This window comes from Balaenoptera musculus, chromosome 4 (assembly GCF_009873245.2).
Source record: "Balaenoptera musculus isolate JJ_BM4_2016_0621 chromosome 4, mBalMus1.pri.v3, whole genome shotgun sequence".
In the NCBI taxonomy this organism is placed as follows: Eukaryota; Metazoa; Chordata; class Mammalia; order Artiodactyla; family Balaenopteridae; genus Balaenoptera; species Balaenoptera musculus.
Genome location: NC_045788.1, coordinates 58,663,504 through 58,681,810, shown reverse-complemented (window position 1 = coordinate 58,681,810; position 18,307 = coordinate 58,663,504). Strand labels below are relative to the sequence as shown.

General features: G+C 37.9%; 1 protein-coding gene across 6 annotated transcripts in view; it reads right to left on the bottom strand.

The window, feature by feature from the left end:
* The window catches only part of FXR1 (FMR1 autosomal homolog 1), a 56,687-nt gene extending 38,756 nt beyond the window's left edge, over nt 1-17,931 (bottom strand). For 2 of the 6 annotated variants that reach the window (XM_036850603.1, XM_036850605.1), the window contains exons 1-2: nt 17,676-17,925; nt 1,197-1,249 (exon numbers count right to left, since the gene is read on the bottom strand). The gene's annotated coding sequence lies outside the window, so the exon portion shown is untranslated. Of the gene's footprint in view, nt 1-1,196; nt 1,250-17,675 lie in introns of all 6 variants that reach the window. The other 4 variants (XM_036850606.1, XM_036850604.1, XM_036850608.1 and 1 more) reach the window with 4 other exon arrangements.
* Between the last annotated feature and the right edge of the window lie 376 nt (nt 17,932-18,307).

Sequence of the window (18,307 nt, the reverse complement as noted above, 5' to 3'; positions counted from 1 at the left end):
CTTCCAAATTACTCATCCTAAGGTAACAGTACATACATTATTCTGCAAATGAAATAGGGTAAGTTCAGAGTAACAAACTGCTATAGTGGGATCAACTTATTACAAACACTTTTACCACTAAATGACTTATTAAGGAACACAATTTTAGAGATTATAAAATATAAGCTGCATAATTTCTTAGTGTACATGTTCACAGAAATATAGAAAACTACTCAATTATTCTGAATAGCTAAATTATGAAAAATTTTCTTACACAGATAGAATTTCTTTTCTACAATGAACACATACATTGTAATTAAAACCTAGAAAAAACTTACTTTTAATCTTTGTAGCAAATACGAATGTATTAAAACTACTACTTGAGCTGTTGCTTAATTTTTTGTGGGCTGTATTTTATAACTAAGTTGATAAAGCTAAAATGCTTTCCTACTTTAAGTTCTAATAGGTCATCCACATGCCTGGGAGGTACACCAGCACATAAAATGCTCCTATGGCTCCCCTGTGCCAACGCTGGGCAAAAAAAGAGACAAGTAAAAGACATTTGAGTGCTTTCTTTCATCTTTACTGTCTAAATGGCAGCTGCTCAAAGACAGAAATCATCTCAACACTTGTTTCTACAAGAAACAGCTGTTGGGCCGATATCTATTCAGGCAGTTACAGAAGCAGCTTAAAAGTGAAAGTTGACCACTTTCTTTTCTGACCTTCAATTATACAGTGTTCCTTTATAACCCTTCCTAACCAAGCCCAGAACACCGTCTTTAACGTTTTTAGCACAACTTACCTAACCTTTACAATATCTATACAACTTTTTATTATTCCTTATGAATAATCAAGCAATTAAAGACAGCCTAATACTTATCTACAACATGATTTCAAAATTCTGCGTTTTTAAGAAGCAAGCATATTATAATCCCATTCGTGCCGTCTATTTTTGCAAAATCTACTTACTGATCCACATCCACATGTGATTTGACAAAGAAAGGGGTCATGGAAAAAGTGCCAAGTGAATTGTGTGCAGAAAACCAGGTGAAGTCATCAAAAACTAAAATTATTTGAACTCAAAAAGATAATCAAACCAATGACCCCCACCCAAAAGCACACTCATTTTCCACTGGCAATAGAAACAGCCAAAAGCAAACAGTTTGGCACTACCAATCTTCAAAATTAGGATCTCTATCAATAAAAAAATAACTTACTTGTTCTCAAAAACAACTGTGAGGGAGTCTTCATGAACATCTTTGATAAATCCCTATAAAGAAATTAAAAGGAAATAAATATTCAATTAAATGTTAAATTAACTCTAAACCACTATATTAGAGCTACAAAAACAACATGGAGTACTGATAATAACCCAGAGCTTGGAATAGGCTAATCTGGGTTTGATTTCCATCTCCATCATTCATGAGCTGTTTGACCTTGGCAGTTACTTAACCTCTCTTTCATGATTACAAATAACATTAAATGACACTGTACTACTGTCAATCAGAAAAGCAACGTTCTCAACCTTAGCCAAATGCTTACACACTCTGAACCACTTGGTACTCAGCAAAAACTTTTCAGAAACGTCTTTATCATACTACACTCCATAATGTACACTATAAACTAATTAAATACACACACTTGCAGTACTTGGTTAAAACATGGCAAAAACGAATACATCTGTTTACCTCATCTACCTCCCAAAATATTTAAACACTATGTGTCAGATATTATTTTAAGCAAATTAGCAAACCAAAGACTAAGAAACTGACGGTGGAAAAACCAAAAAGCAAACAGATCAGCACTACCACCCCAGAAAATCTTTGGAACTCAATACAGAAAGTCTTACAGAAGAGAAGATAACCGATGAGGTTGAAAATAAAAACATTTTATTTTCTTTAATAATGTAGGATCACCCATCACAGAATGTATATAAGTCATGTATCTAGTCTCTCAGCACCCTCCTCCCACATTTGCTACTGAATTTTATGATTCTGTAATTTGGCCTTGATCTCTCTCCAGCTAGAAATGCCTGTGATCGACTTAATTGTGTGTTATGGGAAATTTCAATGCATATACCTTCATGTGAGGTCTAAAACTCAAGATACTTTCCTTTCAAGAGTGCTATAGTTGGAGCTTCCCTGGTGGCGCAGCGGTTAAGAATCCACCTGCCAATGCAGGGGACGTGGGTTCGATCCCTGGTCTGGCAAGATCCCACATGACAGAGCAGCTAAGCCTGTGCATCACAACTACTGAGCCCGTGTGCCTAGAGTCTGTGCTCCACAACAAGAGAAGCCACCGCAATGAGAAGCCCGTGCACCACAAGGAAGAGCAGCCCCCGCCCGCTGCAACCAGAGAAAGCCCGCGTGCAGCAACGAAGACCCAATGCAGCCGAAAATAAATAAACTTATAAAAGAAATATAGTGGCTGCCAGAAAATTAAAAAAAGAGTGCTATAGTAGCTCTTGCCTTGCAATTCTGAAGACATTTTTTGTTCTTCTTTGTCCTCCCAAAACTAAAAACTAAGAGCTGCCATCTAGTTCAAGCTGTGATTATCTGATCACGCTACAACAATGACTTCCTGGCCAGTTTCTCTATTTCTACTAGTTCATCCATACATCTACTTTCAGCAATCATTTTGGTCAGCACTTTCATAGCTACGTTCCCAGCAAATCCATCTCTGTTATACCCTTGCCATTTGTAAGGACTATTTTCATAAACTGAGAATTACCAAATTCATGAATATTAGAGTAAAACATCTTTCCATCAGAGATTAGTCATATTTATACTTTCACTGACATTTTCTAGTCCTTCACAAACAATTTTCAGTTTGAAACGTTTCATTAATCTTTATCATTTCTGTATAATTTATACAGCGGATAAGTGCAAATTAGAGCTCCAAATCACTGGGAAATTCTACTCCTCATTATAATAAAAAGGTTTTTTTCTATCTAAAAATCAGTGCTTATACTGCTCCCCACCCCCACTTTACATCCACCACAAACATCAGCATCAGCTTTGTCTGGGTGCACACACTGTTCACACACTTTAAGAAAAAATACAGCTCTGGAACCTACTCTTATTGCTAATATCTTTCAGGCAGCAGATTAAATAAGCTAAAAACTTGATACCCAAATAAAGTGTATTTGGACTGTAGTGAACAGAAAACATGTTCTAATCCCCAAACCCTAGATTCTAGGGATAAGGGGTTTCTAATGGCCAGATCTCTATAAAAATTGATGCACTTGACACAGGACACAGTCAACATTTTTCAATTCACCAGAATAATGGTAGGTCCCTATATACTCAAGAGATGGAAAATGGCAGGGTTAGGTCTTTGCCAAAATGTTTGAGAGTCAGGAGACACCAAATAACAATGGCAACATTTTCCTGCACATGGCATGGGTGGAGGGCGGGAGGGGGGCGGCATTATGACTAAGTCTCCATAACTTCTGTCTTTCTTGTTAGTCCAACCTTTGGGGATTTGGTCTCTTTTCCTATTCATACTCATCTGGCCCAGAACCTGTATTTCTTAGAATACTCTGACATTTCTTTTTCTTCTCCCCATACATATACAAACATGGAAGCCCAAGCCATCATAAAATGGTCCCTTAATTTGTTCATTCACAAAGCCTGGTATATATTTACACTTGAAACTCTTAACTATAATTTAAAATAATCATCGATAAGTAACAAGGCACTTTAAAATATTTAAAGTGTAATCAAAATATCTTAGAATGCTATCCCTGACAAAACAACAAACAGAGCATCATATAATAAAAACCCAGGAATGCCAAAAATTATATGTGAATTAGGAGTAAGGCAGGAACAGAGGGAATAGCAGGAATCTGAGCCCTGGAAGCACTAATTGAAGAATTTTTTTTTCAAATCCAATCTAGCCTAAAATAAAAATTTAAAAAGAAAACTCAAAGATTCAGTAAGGTGGCAAGTTAACCAAATTAGCTTTTCTAGCTAAAAATAAGCACTGGAAAATAAAACAAACAAAAAATATTCTACTAACAGCAAGGTCCTAGAAATGCCCTCAACAACAAAAAACTGTACACGACCTATGTGCAGACATCTGTGAAACTTGACTAATGAATAGAAATAGACCATTTAGGGAAACGTAAAGCACTCTTGATATTTTAAAATTTTCAACATGCCCCTAAATGGGATCCTACTAAAACACAAAGGAATGTGTAATTCTGTTGAGGGAATAGGGAGTTAACCTTAATAAAATTACATCAAAGTCTATCTTAAAAACAAACAAGAAGGCATTCAGTAAGGCAACTTTTAAATGGGGGTAGAGAATAATGAGAAAACACTATCCATACCAAATACTGAAAATTATTTTAAAGCTACAATAATCAAGACAAAAAAGACAAGGTGCTTGGCAATTTTGAGGTGGGAGCTTCAATGTCCTGTGGAAAGAACAAGGTGCATTCCAGATATCTGCCTAACTTAAACACACATTTTTGAAGTTACAGAACACTACAGCTGAAAAAAACGTTTTTCAACTCGATGAGGGTAGTCATAGGGAGAAAAAATCCTATTGATAAGCAATAATACACACGGTATGAATGAATTTCAAGAACTGACAGAATGAGATTATAAATACAATCAAAAGTCAGAACAGATGGCTGTGGGAAAGCCAGTCCAAAGAGAAACACAATTTCTTTTACAGACCTTCCAGATCCCTCATTTTAGAGAAAGAGAAGCTGAAACTATATACATCTATATAGCCCCAAAGTTTTACTCCCTAGGAGGTTGTAAATGCTGAATTTAAAACCTCATCTTCTGGGCCTTTCCTGGTAGTCCAGTGGTTAAGAATCGGTCATGCAATGCAGGGGACGACAGTTCAATCCCTGGTCTGGGAACTAAAATCCCACATGCCTCGGGGCAACTAAGCCTGCACTAGGCAACTACTGAGCCCACGCACCACAACCAGAGAGAAGCCCAGGGACCACAACGAAGACCCAACACAGCCAAAAAATAAATAAACGTATGTTTTAAAAAAATAAATTAAATAAATAAAACCTCATCTTCTGTCTTGAACTCTCTTCAATTAAATCATTATCAATTAAATAACAAAATGCTTTTGCTAATTCCCAGTTTTAAACTCTAAAAGGTTACCTCTAGCAGCAACACTATTATGAAGAAATAAGGCACCATTCCTAAAAAGCCTATTTAAGGCAAAGTCCCAGAACAAAATATCAAAATCTAATTTACAACTGGAAAGGCAGCTACCTTGTTTAATATACTAATCAATTTATCAGAAGCTTTGCTTAAGTGATGATGGCCTAGCAATCTGCAGAGATCCATGAATCCCTTTGAGAACATTCCCACTAAACTCATTAGGAACTATCATCCTAGTCTAAAAAAATTCCTTTGAAAAGTATCATTTCAAATTCACCTGCTACTTCAGATTTTTCAAAAATCCACTAATGACCTCCCATTATTGTAATTCATTACAACACTAAATTCACATATCTTACAAAGGGGGAAGTAGAAACTTAAAAAATTTTATACTGGGACTTCCCTGGTGGCGCAGTGGTTAAGAATCCGCCTGCCAATGCAGGGGACACGGGTTTGAGCCCTGGTCCAGGAAGATCCCACATGCTGCGGAGCAACTAAGCCCGTGCGCCGCAACTATTGAGCCTGCACGCCGCAACTACTGAAGTCCACGTGCCTAGAGCCTGTGCTCCGCAACAAGAGAAGCCACCGCAGTGAGAAGCCCGCACACCTCAACGAAGAGTAGCCCCTGCTCGCCGCAACTAGAGAAAGCCCATGCGCAGCAAACGAAGAACGAACGCAGCCAAAAATAAATAAATTTATATGAAAAAAAAACCCTTAATACTCAGCAAACTATTACCAGAAGTCAGACAGTCTGAATCCTCAAAATGAGGTTTAAAGTGGAAGCCCATAACCAAAAACCCAACACTTACGCCCTAAAGCTGTAACTCTTAAACCTCAAAATTCCTGTTAGAAGAGTTTACTGACTGCCAATAGACTGAGCGAAAGAGGCCAGCAAGACACAGAACAAGCTTCCTAAATGGAGGCTATGTTTTCAATGACTCTTATCTGAAGTGGTAAAGCAAGGATTCATCATCAGGAATCAAACCTCTAGTTCACATTTATTCTCCTAAGCAAGCAAAAAGTTCTCACAGTCACATTACTGCCTCCTTCAAACCTGATCAAGTATTCTTATATAATTTAAGATCTTCTCTTTAAAGTCTTTCTCAGGATCACTGGTATGACATTTAAAAATTTTATATTTATTTGGCACAACAGTCAAATAACTATATTTTAGTTGCCTTTTCCAATGTATTAAGACATTACAGTTGATGGCTCAATTATTGAAGCAAATTTGTGATAAAATGCTGTATTTCTAAAAATAAACTGATTGACATAGAGAACAGACTTGTGGTTGCCAAGGGGGAGGTGGGGTGGGGGAGGGATGGATTGGGAGTTTGACATTAGCAGATGCAAACTATTATATACAGAATGGATAAACAACAAGGTCCTACTGTACAGCACAGGGAACTATATCCAATATCCTGTGATAAACCATAATGGAAAAGAATATGAAAAATATATATATGCATAACCGAATCACTTTGCTGTACAGCAGAAACGCATTGTAAATCAACTATACTTCAATAAAATAAATTTTTAAAAAATAAATAAAAATAAACTGTTTAAAATAAATTCTCAGTACATTAAGAGGCACTGGAATCAGTTTGTTAGATCCTGTAGGGCCTTTCCTCTGACTGGGTAAACTCTCCATTTTCCCAAACTCCACAGTTAAAATTTGCTGCTGTGGATAAATGTAATTACAAAAATATAACCCATGAGAAAAGAAAAGTTAATAGCATAATTTATGCAAAATTCACCTCAGGTTTTTGTTTTTCAAGAACTGACAAAATGGATGATGACTTGTTATTCTTTGATCAATTATCAGTTTGTTTAGTGATTCATTCTCTGGCCCCAGTCTACTTTCCCAGCCCAACAATTCTAACAATTGTTCATTCCTGCAATCAGGATGCTTCCTACAATTGATGGCATCTTAGAATAGCCAACAGCTGAATGGCTGCCAGGATATAAACGTCACTGTTAAGCATGCTCAAACTTGGTTTGCTTGCAATTTTCTGTGGCACTTGATTGCAACCCCTCAATAGTTCATTCAGCAAACCAATGAAGTACCATTTTAGGAAGGATTTAGGTTTCTTACCAGAAGGTTGTTCTGTTGACACCTTCTGATAAAATCAAGAAAGCACCAGCATCAAAACTTGCAGAGTGGGTGAAAATTCTTGTAAGAAAATCCTGGAGATAATAGAGAGCTCTTTTAAAGTATGCTTGCAACATCAATGCTCTCCATGACACTGAGGAAGATATTGTGAGAAGAAACACAATCATCTGAACCTGAAAATGTTTTAGCCAATTTATTTTGCTTCTATTTTCCTTATGTATGCAAATGTTTAAAGATAATCTTTCAGGTGATATAGAAAAGAAGTTTAAAAGATAAAACTACCACTCATAGATCAACTGGCAACATTTCTTCTTTTTTAGTGCCTCTTACAACTGATGCCATTTTTAATACAATGAAATTGTATGGCTCTTCCACTGATTTCCCAAATCTACATATGGAAAAATAACCTGTTCCCCGGACTCTAAAACCCAACTTCCAATTATATACACATCTCCACCCATGGCTTACTTTTATACCTAAAATCAATCAACATGTCAACAGTCAGAATCATCTGCTGTCCTGCTTTTGCACTCCACACATGTATGATCCATTTTACAGGATTAAAAAAAAAGAGAAAAGTGAATACAGCAAACTATTTCTTAATCAGAGTTCTACGAGAATACAGCCCAATCACCAAGTCATTCATTGTGTGTAATGAACTTCTCTCCCATGTATCTAGAATAGTACTTGCCATGCACAATCCTTGGAAGAATTGAGAAAACGGTGTTCCTCTGCTTTATAATTCAGATGAGAAACTATTAGGTTGAGAAAACTGACTTAGGGACTCCCAGACCTAAGCAATTTTACACATGAGTCTCAGTCTGCGAACTGAAGGAGTTGAAGCTTCTTAAACTAAGGTAATTCCTAGGCACTCAAAGGTGTGCCTAGAGTACTTAAAGCTACTCCTTCTCCCCCTAAAAATACTACGGTTAATCTTCCTGGAACTTTTATGTCAAGTAATTTAAAGAATTTAATAAACAAACTTTATGTTTCTGGACTGTGTATACAGTTAACAGATACAGAAAGAACTCCTTATTAGGGAAGGGGAAAAAAACACTGAGCAATACAATATACTGGTTTTACTGTTAAGACTGGTCTCAGATCCACTACTTACTATGTAGTAGGTAAAAGAAGAGAGGGCCCAGAGCAGTAAGGTAAGGAAAATAAGACTCTTTTAACTGGCTTTACTTGCCCAAAAGCAAGTCACAATATCCTCCTTCAGGAACTCTTTATGGTCTTCCCAGAGCACCCTAGAAACTTTTTGGAGCAATTCTCAGAAGGTTCTATCAACCCTGAATGGGACCCAGCTCTCCTAGATGGTGGAGTTCCTCCCATCCCAATCCTAGAAGTGAGGAAGATCTGGCTGATGAGAACAGTATCTAATTTCCCCATGTGCAAACAAAAACAAAAACTTTAAAACAGAGAATTATTGTTTAATACATGGTGCTACCACAACTGCCTATGATATTCAAAATAAGACTTGATGTAGTAAACATGAAATAAACAAATAAAACACTTTAAGAAAACCTAAGGAACTGTATGTATAATCTGGACACAGGCTGTCTTAACCAGGCTGGAAACCCTGAACCCTTAACAGGGAAAAAATACTTCAGTATGTAAAAAACAGAACTTCTCTACGGCCAGGGATACCAGAGAGTTAACAAATTATAGATGGGGAGGGGGTATTCATATAATGAGTCCTAAGAAATCTCAAAAAGCAAAAAAGGACATCCCAGAAGGAAAATGGGGAAAAACAAGTGATTTATGGAAAAGCAAATCCAAATGGCCAACAAACATTAAAATTCACATGTGGGGATTTGCAAATCAAAGTTGCAATCTTTACATCCAAGAGATTCACAAAAATCAAAGATTATAATGCCTATTTCTGGCAAGGATGTAAAAAAAAAAAAAAGCTGACATTCATCAATTGAGAAAATACAAAGTGTTAAGCCTTTCGGAATGTAATCTGTTAACATTTATTAGAGTTAACAGGTAAAAGTTCCCTTCCACCAAGCTATCTCGCTCTTTGAAACCTATCCAATGGAAACACACATGGAGCAGCAAAAAACTGAAAACAAAGTGTCTATTAACTGGGGAATGGCTGGATTTGACAGTAATTCTTATGATGAAATATGTAACCATTAAAAAATAAATTACACTCCAACAAAAAATGGCCAAGATGTAGATTATCTTATTTTTACAGAGCAGTATTGAAAAACACCTACGTTTGTATCTGAATGTGTATCTATGTACATTCTATGAGTATGAAGAAAAATCTGGCACGATGTATACTTGGCTACAAACAGGCTACCGAAATGGATTGTGAATGAGAGATCACGTGGAGAAGGGAAACCAAGGGAAAAAGAAAAAAAAGAAAAAAATTTACAATAAAGCAAATATGTATATGCTTATACATATGTATAAAATTATACACTTGCATATACATGTATAAATATTTTTAAAGAGTTGAGATTATCTTTAATACTCCATCAATCAGCACTACTTCCATACAGCACATATATAAACACATTACCACTCCCCATATCTTTTTAATTTTTCCATCTCTAGTGATCTCAAATCCACATTCTAAGTAATAAACTCGTTTGTTTGATGTTTACATACAACACCTAAAAGATCTGGGTTGTTATTTGATTCCCGTAACGAGCACATTCAAGACTGCTGCAATCAAAAATTTTCTTAACTTCAAACAATACACACTTTTTTTTTTAAAGGACCTACATCTATGTCTGGAAATTATTTCAAATCAATGGACACATGTTCTACAAATAGAATCCACAAATTTACTAATTATGTATTACAGAAATTATTGCATCATTATGGAATAAGTCCTTTTAAGGAAAAAAGTTACTCAAGGCAAGCCTTTAGCATCCATTAGTACTGAACATTTAACTGTTCTGAATAAAAAATGACAATGAAAATGTGAGGATTTCATAAGAATACATAAATATCTACTAATGCTTACATACTAGTAATGTTCTTGGTTTATTAATTTCACAAGTTTATAATATCCAACAGTTCCTGAAATAGAAAGACTCAGAGGTTTCAAATGGCCACACAAAACTATAATGACTTTCCTGTTGCCAAGAGTTGAGTTTAAGTTCTCTATAATTCTATATATGCATAAAGTTCTGGGACATATCTGAGCTTGACCAGGATCAATGTGTAAGCCCTCAAAAAAAAAAAAATTTAAGTTCAGTTTGAATCAAAATCAGAAATAATTTAGTTTTGTATATATGCATTTATACAGATATTAACAAGTCAAAAGAGTGTCCAGACACCAAGAATGACTGATCCATTTGTTCATTCAACAAATATGTACTGAAGGTCTACTAATGAACTAACTACACATATCAAGTCACTGGAAAACTTCAGACTTGAAAATAACCTGGAAAACTATTAAAGCAAAAAGCTATGAAACAAGAAAAGTTCTACTTTTTTTTTTTGGCCACGCTGTGCAGCATCAGGATCTTAGTTCCCCGACCACGGACTGAACCCCTGCCCCCTGAATTGGGAGTGCAGAGTCTTAACCACTGGACTGCCAAGGAAGTCCCAAGAAGTTTTACTATTATTAATTAGCCAGAATAAGAAAGGCACGGAGATAGGAACCCAAAAGATGAGATTCCTGATTCTTAAGAAATACTGACAGGGAAATGCCATGTTGCTTTGCCAACAACTATAAATCTCATAGTTATTACTGGGGAGACCTCTACTCATGCTCCCAAAAAAGCTAAGCAAAATATGCTGAGGCTAGAGTATGGAAGACAAGTTATAACAATTAACATTTAACTTAGATTTAACTTTGGTTCAATTTTGCCATGGCTATCAGCCTCTTAAATGTAAGGAAAAATAAACTGAAGAGATTGTTGTACGTGTAAATATATATTACACGTACAGATTAACAAAAGTAATGCTTTGCATTGCTTAATTTTGTTTTGCTCAAGCTATTCTTTATTTGGTCCTAGAAAATTTAGATTTGGTCCTAGAAAATTTAGATTTGGTCCTAGAAAATTTTACACCAGCATCACAACAGAATTTACTACTATTAGCTAAACATCTGCCAAAGAATTTTCTCAAGCCTTTTGATAACTACTGTGTCACATCTTAAAATCTGAACAGGACGTTTCATACATATATAAAAAAGCATTTCAAACATTTCCCAAAATACCTTACACATAACGAACACTATAAAGCTAACAATTAAGGATGGTATAAATCACAACTATCCAGCACAAATTATAATTTGAGCCATATATCTAGTTTTAAAATTTCTAAGTATATTAAAATAAGTAAAAAGCAGGTGAAGTTAATTTTAATAATTTTAACCCTATATTTCCAAAATATTATTTCAACACGTAACCAAAATTTTAAAACTCTGCAGTCTTACATTCCTTTTTTCATACTAAGTCTTTGAAATCTAGTATGACTTTTACAATTAAAGCACATCTCAATTCAGACTAGTACATTTCAGCTCCATGGCAAGTGGCTACCATTGGAAAGGGCAGATTTCTGTAATGTGAAGCAAAGCTCAAATCATTTCTCCAGGAATCCTCCCAATTCAGTCCTCTTGACTCCCATTGTATTCATCAGAATAATTTATAATTAATAATTTGATAAGCCATATATTCGTACTTGGAAAAAAAAATCACATAATGGTTAGAGATCAGGCCCTCTGGGAGTCCAAAACATCATTATGAATCTTGAATCAGCCTATTAATTTTACGGATAGATTCGCTTAGCCTCAGTTTCCTCAAATGGGGTAACATTATCTCTTTCACTCTGACTGAGAGGACTAAATAAGATAAATTCATGTAAAGTACCTACACAGTCTGATAGTCTGAGTGCTCAACAGATAATAGCTGTTATTGTTGTTAGAGCTAGATAGGACCTTAGTGAACTAACAATCTAGCAGATTCCACCACTTGATAAATTGTCAAAAGAAATCCAAGTGCCTCATACTGCGGATGAAAAACCTAAGCCCTCACAAACTAGCTAGTACGAGAATTAACGGTCAATCACAGAATGCATACTGCTCTTCAACTACAAAAAAGCAAGTCTGCTACATCCTTAACACTGTGGTAGAGAATTCAGTTCTTGAGTTGTTATTATCCAGTCAAGCGTCTGCCTTGTCTTCCTAGCTAAAACACAAGCTTACTGCCATGAGATTTCCTTTGGCGAACCTCTCATGCTATGCTGAACTAGGCAACTGGAAGTGAGAAGCCCTGGTGTTAAATCTCATTTCAGCTACAGTGTAATTGGGACGTTATTTAATCATTATTGGCAGTTTCCTAATATGTAAAATGAGGATAAAAACACATACCTCATGCAGTCCCTGAGAGAAATCAGGAAATACATGTACAAGCCTCAAAGAATACACAGTAAATAACAGATAATAGTAATAAACAAATAATAGTAAACTATTATTTTACTCACAGAATACACACAAATATCTGATGATATAAAAAATATAAACATGTATAGAAAGAAAAATATGGAAAAAAGTATGTTTTCTGTAAGTAAAGTCGAGGCCTTGACAACAAATTCTCTAGATAGGTAAGATTACGGTTTTTTTGGGTTTTTTTTAATAAACTTATTTATTTTTGGTTGTGTTGGGTCTTCGTTGCTGCACGCGGGCTTTCTCTAGTTGCGGCGCGCAAGCTTCTCATTGCAGTGGCTTCTCTTGTTGCAGAGCACAGGCTCTAGGTGCGTGGGCTTCAACAGTTGTGGCACATGGGCTCAGCAGTTATGGCTCGCAGGCTCTAGAGCTCAGGCTCAGTAGTTGTGGCACGGCATGTGGGATCTTCCCGGACCAGGGCTCAAACTCGTGTCCCCTGCATTGGCAAGTGGATTCTTAACCACTGCGCCACCAGGGAAGTCCCGAGATTACAGTTTTCTTTCTTTGCTTTTGTGTTTTCAGATGTTTCATTAATTACACATTGTTCTTGTAATACAAAAACAAAACTCCACAGGAAAAGTATTTAAGTATTTAAATTTAATTTTTAAAAATTAAGTGGCCTTTTCACTTAGTTAAATCCTAGCTCTTCTACATATTTAAAAAACTGCATTTTAAAACATGTACAACAATAGCTTCAAAATATCTGGAACTGTATGTTCTTAATTTAATAGTGTCCCCAGTAAGAGAGCAACCATCTTTTCCTCAATTACTAATCTCCACAAAGAAATCAACAATATTCTACACTAACTTTGAAGTCAGTACATTTTCAAAACACAACTCCTTTACTGTAACTCTACAGACCATCATCATTAGCAATAATAAACCTATTGCATGATTTAATTACTCTCAAATTTCATTTAAATATTAAACTAAAGCAAAAAGGAAATTTTGCAAATATCATAGCACTTTAAAATGTTCTGTAGTTGATCAATTACACAGTCAAAACCAGAAATCACAGAGCTCTAAAAGTAATTCTATCTTCTACAGAGAAGGCCTGAAAATTCATTCAGCCATCTTAGAGATCACACATTTCCTTGGAACACCATGGAAACTTTCCTCTCCAAGAGCCAGAAACTGAGTGACTTACTTTCAACTTCTATTTAAAATTATATTCTGCTCACGGCTATGCAAGCTAAAATGCTATTACAAAGCTTAAGATCATATACATCAGTTAAAAAGCATTTTAATGACCCCAAATGGGCACAAGGCTTTTTTGGGGTTAACGAAAATGTTCTAAAATAAGATTGTGGTAATGGTTACACAACTCTGTAAATACACTATCAGAAAATGTAAATTCCATCTGAAAGCTTTAAAAAGGAAACAAAAAGAAAAAAGGCATCTTACATGACCAGTAGTATAAACCCTATGCTGCCGCACTCCAGATAAAAAAGGCTACAAAAGCGAATTTTTATATAAAATTACATCCCCCATCAAGTGCTTAATTACCATATTTCCCATTCTTCCCAACCCCTATAGAGTTATCTGGCTTCAAACAAGAGTATACCAAGTTTTTATGTCTGTAACTACCACAGATCCACTGTTAAGTAAAAAGCGCAGGATGCAGAACAAAGTATTTAGTATGCAATCATTTGTGTAAATATTTGGGGGGAAAAAAGAGACTACTCTATTTTGGGGTTGAATCTTCTTCACCGGTTCCAATTATTTTGTGCAATGAAGTTTCAGTTCCACTAAAAATCTTTAATCAATGTCTACAGCGCACTGCCTCAAGCATGATGATACTGGCTACTAATCCCATGACTTAGAAGTTCTTCAATGGCAATTCGCATTTACAGCCAAGTGTGTTGGGGGAGGGCAGGGCAGAGAAAAGGGGAGAAAATGAGGAGGAAAATCAGAGTCACCTGTACATTGAAAACCACCACTGAAAGAAAAAACTACACCAAAATGTTACCTGTTGTTATCTCAAGGCAACTTCTGTTTTTTTCTGATAGTTTCTAAAATCCCTCACTGACCATGTATTATTTTTTAAATTAAAAAAAATTACTTAAAATAAAATTACTTCCACACTAAACAAAAGCCAAACTGAAAACTCTACACAGTTTTCTGTATGATTCTGTTTAGGACATTCTGGAAAAGGCAAAACTATGGGGACAGAAACCACCCCAGGTTCTGGGGGTGTGGAGAGAGGATGACTGCAAAGGGGCAGGATAGAAATTAAGGGGATGGTGGAACTATTCTATCCCTTCATACTAGTGGTAGTGGCTACACAACTGTTAGCATTTATCAAAGCTCACATAATTGTATGTCAAAAAAGATGCACTTTACCATATGCAAATTAATCTCAAAAAATTCATGTAATTAAAATTAATAAAACTGTTTCTGCGGTAAGCCAATTTTTTTCCAAGCGGACAGTTTCATGGGATAAAAAGTACTGCAGACTACTGAACTACTTCAAAAGCCTCATTTTATACAAAAGACTATAGCCCAGGGATATTTGGTCAAGGGTGCATTGCTAGACAATGTTAAGTAAGCTGAAGTATGTACAGACCTAGAATTCCTATGTGTTTAACTTCAAATGCAGGGCTCCTTCCACTTCATCATGCTCACTCTTCCCGAGTTCGAAGACCGTAGTTTCCACAAAGTGCATGTACAAATGGATTATGGCAGGACATAAAATTCCAAACGTTCAAGTGCTATCTCAGTAGAGACAACGTGACTAGAGTCCTTCCCAACCTCTGCCAAAAAACCACCTAACTTTACATTGTTAGGCAAAAATGGGTAATGGAATCAAAGTCTAAGAATCAAGCAGATTTTGTATAGTATGGATAGGTACCAACAACAAATACTTTGGAGTTCCAAAATGGGGGCATCTGATTCGTGAATTGACAAAAGCAAAATAAAACAACCAAAAAACTTTGGGAAACCAAAGTAAGATGGTAAACAATCTTTACTAAAACATTCAAACTGACGATCTTATTATTCAACCTTATAAATTAAAAATAAAGTATATGTATAGCAGGTGAACAACATAAAATGTACTTGGATAAAAAGAAATGGTGTTGTATCTACCATCAACATGCTAAAAATAATTTGTTAAGGCAAAATAATCTTTTCTGTATTTCGATATGCCAGGAAAAAATGCATACCTCCATTACACAAGAATTGAATAGCCAAATAGTAAAAATGATACAAATATGATGAACCTTATCTACCCTTAACAGGAAAAAGTATAAGCCCATTCTTTGTGCACTGTGCCACAACTGTATCTGCAGTCGTTCAGAGAAGGCAACCATTAGGTTTAAGAACAGAAGGGGACTTCCGTGGAAGTGCAGTGGTTAAGACTTCGCCTTCCATGCAGGGAGTATGGGCTGGATCCCTGGTAGGGGAACTAAGATCCCACATGCCTCTCAGCCAAAAAACCAAAACATAAAACAGAAGCAACAGTTGTAACAAATTCAATAAAGACTTTTAAAAAATGGTCCACACCAAAAAACATCTTAAACAAATAAAGAACAGAAGTTAATTAAGCATCTACTCAAATTTTACTCAGGTCTTTCGTCTGACACCTAGTTGTAAACATAGACTGATAATGTAACCAGTCACACATTAAAGGACTCCTTTCCACCAAGCAGTCCCTGTTTCTACTTTATGCTAACCACCTAAGAAGATTCAAACTTGTAAATACTTACAGAGATCCTTCAGACGCCAACTGTGATTCCCCACCATGCTATAACCACGTGATAGCTAAACCAATTCCACATAGATAATTAGTAAACTAGGAGAGGAAAAGCAACGCTGAAAATAGGAATTACGACCACCTAGTAAAATAAAATTCTGTGCGGGATAAAAGGCACGCTGAAACGAAACCCAGTGAGAATACATTCTGCGTACTCACAATACTACTCCTGTATTAGGAGAAGGCCCTTCATAAAAATAGCCAGGACTCTCAAACATTTGAGATGCTGGCTTAGTGAGATTGACTGACAGACAACAGCTGGGGAGATTTTGTATTGATCTCGTAACCTCGTGGCATACTTTGGGAGAAAGGGAGAATCGGGAGAAAGGACCGTTATAATGGCAAAACTAAACTGTAAGGATTTCATTTTCATTTATGTCACCCCTACACTGGAAGCCCCTACTAAATTCCTCTACTCTCGAATTCCTCTTCCGTTTTCCAGACCCGATCCTATAGTAATGCACCTCCTTCCACCCGATGGAAACAAAAAACCTCGGGGGGGGGGCGGGTCAACACCTTCCCAAAACACTGGGTAACCGATAAAGAAACTAGTCACCTCCCCACCTGTGTCTCCTTAATCCATTTCACATTTTAAATCTTAAAGCCTAGAACTCTCGCCTTTTCTTCCGTAATAGAGGAGCTCAGGCGCCGCCCAATTTCCCAGGCCGCAAAAAATATTTCTACCCGCCACATTTCAAGATTTTCTAGTTTTCTCTTCGATCCTAACCCTCAATCCGGCACCCGCTCACCCTTCAGACACTGAAGTTTATTAGCCCGAAACCCTAGTACAAAGGTGAATTCCTAAGATTCCGCGACGCGCCCCCCCAAGGGGGTGGGGAGGGGTCGGAGCAGCGGGCCGAGGCGCTCCCGCTCGGCCCAGTCCGAGGGGCGGGGGAGCGGCTGTGACCACACAATCCCACCACCTCCTTTCACGACTGCCCCCAACCTCCCGGAGCTCGGGCCTGCTCCCAGGGAGCTCCCTGCCGCCATTCGGCTTCTCCTCACCGGCCCGCCAAGGGCCACACTAGCATCCAAGAAAAAGATTCATAAATAGGAATACGGAAAAGATATCCGACGTGTTGTTTCAAAACATAACGGAGCCCGGGCCCCCGAGACCGTTAAACCGCGGGTGGAGGGGGGAGAAGCGATGAACCTAGCGGCCTCAGGCTTTGGCCTAGCCGCCCTTTTCGACCCCAAACCTCACTCTCCAGGACCACCAACCCTCCCTCAAACCTGCCCCATCCCCCAGAAGACCCGACAAAGCGGCAAAAGGGTCGGTACCTTGTAGAAAGCCCCGTTGGAGCCGCGAACCTCCACCGTCAGCTCCGCCATGTTGGAACCGCAAAGGCCGCTGGGAAGAGATTCTAGAAACTTTCCAACCAGAGAGGAGGAGGGGGAGGGGCGTGAAGGAGGCAGAGGGAGGGACGGGGAAAACAGGGCGGGGACTGGGATCCCCCGCCCCACACCCCTGGGGTCTCAACGCGCAGTCCTGATTCTCCCAGCGGGATCCCCCCCGCTCCTTACATCACTATCCCCCGGCTCCGCCCGCCGCCGCAACGTTCTCTTCGCCTCCCGACACAATCGCCCGACCTTGTTGACCCGCCCCTACGTCTCCGCCCCCCCGGTGCGCGCAGCTTACCCGCCCCAGCCTGTCCGGGCCTCCAGCCGGCGGGGACTGAACTGGCCGGACGGGCGCCGCCTGCCTCACGCCTCTGCGTTCTGCCGGTTTCGGGCATCGTGCCCTGAAACTTCCTTGAGGTGCTGGTAGCCCTGAAGTAGCTTCCCCACCTAGAGAAGCCCCCACTCTGGGGGCTTCAGACGCCCACTGGCACAAACTTTGGGGGAAAGAGGGAGCCTATAAATGGACATACAATGGGCTCTAAACTCTCTCGCCTCGGTCTTGAAAAAAAGTC